The sequence below is a fragment of the Neltuma alba genome, unplaced genomic scaffold, assembly GCF_004799145.2.
Source record: "Neltuma alba isolate B1F8T4 unplaced genomic scaffold, ASM479914v2 tig00012881_pilon, whole genome shotgun sequence".
Lineage (NCBI taxonomy): Eukaryota > Viridiplantae > Streptophyta > Magnoliopsida > Fabales > Fabaceae > Neltuma > Neltuma alba.
The window spans coordinates 43,133-47,235 of NW_021637258.1; the positions used below are offsets into that span (position 1 = coordinate 43,133).

General features: G+C 31.8%; 1 pseudogene; it reads right to left on the minus strand.

The window, feature by feature from the left end:
* Window positions 1–272: 272 nt before the first annotated feature.
* On the minus strand, window positions 273–2,306 carry LOC114732166 (probable xyloglucan endotransglucosylase/hydrolase protein 23; annotated as a pseudogene).
* Between the last annotated feature and the right edge of the window lie 1,797 nt (window positions 2,307–4,103).

The window sequence follows — 4,103 nt, forward strand, 5'->3', positions numbered from 1 at the left end:
TTGGAGTTTTCTTCAGCTCATATCATTGGATTAAAAGAATGTCTTATTCAAACACTGCGAAAGCGACACGATTAATAGTAATATTTTAATTAATCTTGAAATTAGACATATATTTTCTTTATTTTCAAAGTTTGTAAATTCTTCTAAAAATAAAAAATATTGTATAACTTCCCTTAAATTTTGCTAAAATTCACAATGAGCTTCTAGCTTTATTTGTTTTTGATAAACATCATTTATTTCTATTCATGAACAAAATTTTCACAAGACAAAAATAACAAAGTAAATTAATCTGAAAATCACGACCCAAAAAAAAAAAAAAACATAACTCTCAATCCTCTCATAGGTGGGGCCCCACTAGTTTATTTGACCTTTTTTTTTTGGGAGGCCCCACGTACGTATGAAGTTTTGAAGAGAGATCATCTCAGAGAGAGCATTCAGGAGGGAAGCCTTGAGGGAATCGCTTTGCATCAGCACAATAATTATATATCATATAATTCTTCTGCACCCATTTGATTCTTGCTTGCCCCGTCGAGTCCAGCGACTCCTTCAGCCACGACTGGTCGCCGCCGCCGCCGCCGGCCTGAGCGTTGAAGTTTCTGAAAGAGGCGCGGTGAACGGAGCTTGGGTCCAGTCAGTCTTCACGAGTCCTCCTCTGGTGGCCCAGTCCTCTGCGTCCCAAAGGCTTCCGTATATTTTCATTGCTTGGCTCTTTGGAAACGGACCCCTTTTGATTCCATGTTCTTGAATTCCCTTATTGGTGTCCCATCCACTGAGAATCTGCATTTCTCAATCAAACACTTTGCTTTTTAGACTTATTTCCAGCTCAATTTCTTTTATCACAGAATATATAGCAAGGAAGTATCACCATATCACCCTAATTTTTAGAATGCTGATATATATCATAAATAAATAAGATGAAGGTGCTGAATGCATGACAAAATAAAATAATGTGTTAGATGCATTATAAATGAAATCAAAGTGCTGGATGTAATTTTACTTTTATATTTTAATGGTAATATGTTAAGTGAAAATGACTTACTTAAATTATATCTAAGTATAAATATTAAAATTTATTTTTTAATGTTAAGAAAGCTTATACTCTCGTTTAGGATCAACTGATCAACCCAATTCAAAATACTGGGTAACATTAAATTCGGTCATCTGAGGTGTGGTTAACTTATAGAATTATGATTAACTTTAGTCAAAGTTTCTAGAGATATACAAGTCAAAGATGTGACAATGATATATAACATTGATATATATATTATTGTCAACAATATTTAGTAACAGTAATAGGAATTTGATCAGAACTAATCATAACTCTCTTATGAGTAAAACATTATGTTTTCCTAAATAAATAAATAATCGAAATTTTTTTATATATGGTGGGATGGTTGCAACCGTAACATTAGCCAAAGTAATTTTTGAGTGCTTAGAAGGAATAAAGTTAAAGTGCAAAAATAGATGCAACACTACCTAACTCCATTGCAAGCTTTTTATAATTATATGTGTATGAAACTTTAGTTAGTTAATTATCATCAAACAACTTGAATTGCAAGTGGAATAAAAGCTTTTTTTTATTGTGAGTCATTTCTAGAATTGAAAAGATCAGAACTTGCACATATATATAATTAAAGCAGAATAAAGATGAAGAAATATATGTATGTATACGTACATGATGGTTTGAGGATTCCAAAGAATAGAATAAGTGTGAAAGTCCTTGGTGGGATCAAACCACAAATAAAACTGCTGCTCTTTGTTACCTTTTCCCTGTGTAAATATGTTGGTATGAAGAATATATGGATCGCCACTCAAATTCCCCAGAAACTCATAGTCTATTTCATCATGAGCTGACCCCTCTGAACTTAGCTGCACATATGCATATCCATCATCACAATCAAATTATATCTCACATATATATACTGTAAAAAGAGAATTAAGAAGATATATATATTATTATATATATAATAAGCGTTACATAGTATGTGGTGACGGTGCGGCGGAGTTGCCGGGGACGAGCTTGAGCTGCATGTCGATCTTTGCGAAGAGGTATTGGTTAGGGAGCGGAGCCGGAGCCGAGTGAGCCGGAGTACTTGTCAAGGGGGAGAGGGTGAGCAGACTGCCGCCGTCGAGGATTTTGGCGCGGCCGTCGCCCAGGTGATTTGGAAGTCCTGGTTTAAGTTGCCGGCGGAGGAAGGACGACGACGAAGCTGAGGAAACCAATGAGGATGATGTTGTTGTTGGTCATTTTCGGAGAGAGAATCAGAGAAAGAGAAAAAAGAAGAAGCCAAATATAAATGTTTGGAATTCTTTGGATTGGCCAAGGTTGTAGTGGATATGCAGGGTCGTGAAGTGGTGCGTCTATATATATAGAGAGAGGAGGGAGATGGCTGAGAAAGAAGGGAGATTCCAAAGTAGGTGAAGGCTGCGTTTTATAAAACATAATTTTTTTTAGAAGTGTTTATAACAAACAAAAAAGGTCACCCATTGGACATTTTAGTATTACTCCCTCCAACCCTTTTATAAAACAGTCTTAGACTTAATCATGTAGATTAAAAAGTTAGGTTAAATTGGTTAAAAACAATAAATATATAAAATTAAAAATCTTTCTCCAAACTACCTTTATTTATAGGAGAGAAAGTATAAGAAAGAGAATAAAAAAATTATAATAAAAAGAATTATTTTTAAAAAAAAAAGTGTGGTGGAGAGAGATGATAGTTGGGAATGAGATATTAAATATGTTGAATATTAAAATAAGTAATTAATAGGAAAAAAAATAAGAATTTGTTGTAAAAATTTAAAACAGCTTACCAAATTTACTTATATTTAAAGATAAGAGGAGAATATTAGTTGTTGTTTTAAAAAAGATCAAGGCAAAAGTGGCAGTAACAATTTATATGAGAATTTGGTTGTTAATAGAATATAATAAACACGATATTAGCAGAACTCACCTATTGAGATAAAACTAATTGTGTCTTATTGTTTATGATAGCAAACAACTTATGCAATGAAATAATATAGGGAGGATTACTATGAAATTCTAAGTAAGAAACATAATTATAAAAAAATTTCTAACGACAACATGACAGTGACAATTTTAGGACAATAATAGTAATTGTTTACTTGTCATTGAGATTACTGATAGTTATTTTCTTTACTACAAATTTCATTATATTTTCTCAATATTATTTCATTAACTGCTTGCAACTTCATAGCAATTCTCCCAAATTTTATTTAAAAAGGTAAACCGATAGGTTAAATTAAATTGGTCGGTGTTTTATAGTCATGTAGGGGTGGTTACGTTTAATTAACATTAAATTGGGAGAAAGTAAAAAAGGGGGAAAAGAAGGAAATGATGGATTGGCGTTAGAAGAAGAGTGGTTGAAAGTAGAGACGCGTAGAAGGATAAGAGAACAAGTTGGGTTGACTTCTCCCCTCCCTTCCAAGCCACGGTTCAAGAGTTGGCTACCTCTCTTCTTCTCATGGATGCCAGCTAGTGTAATGTTCATGACCCCATCTTTGTGGTCACCCCTTTGGTTTTTTCTTGCTTCAATAAATCATCTTATACTCGTCACCCTCATTCCATGTGGCTTTTTAATATAAGTTTCAAATAACTAATTTGAAAATAATAAAAATTATATAAAAATAATAAATATGTTAGAACTATATTTTTGTTTTTAATATGCCCTATAATAAATGAGAAAAGAGATGAAAAAGAATGTGTAGAAAAATGTGATAAAGAGATTATAGTAAAGGAAAGAGAAAAATAATTAAGGGCAGAAATTAAAAAAAAAAGAATTAAATGTTAGACAATCTCATAATAAAACTTTTAAAATGAATCCTACCCTTTCCCAAATTTGAAGCTTATAATAGGATCAGAGAAAATATTATTTATAAGGTAGATAAAATTTTTTTTATGTAAGCTATATATCATTGAATTTTTCACGTGAATATACTATTTTCTCCATTATTTATTATTGTATATAAAACTAAATTTAAATAGAAATAAATTTAAAACATTATTAAAATATAAGACAGAGTAATAAGATTTAATGTTTTTTTATTATATGATCAAACATGCTGAGAAAGACTTATAAATAAAA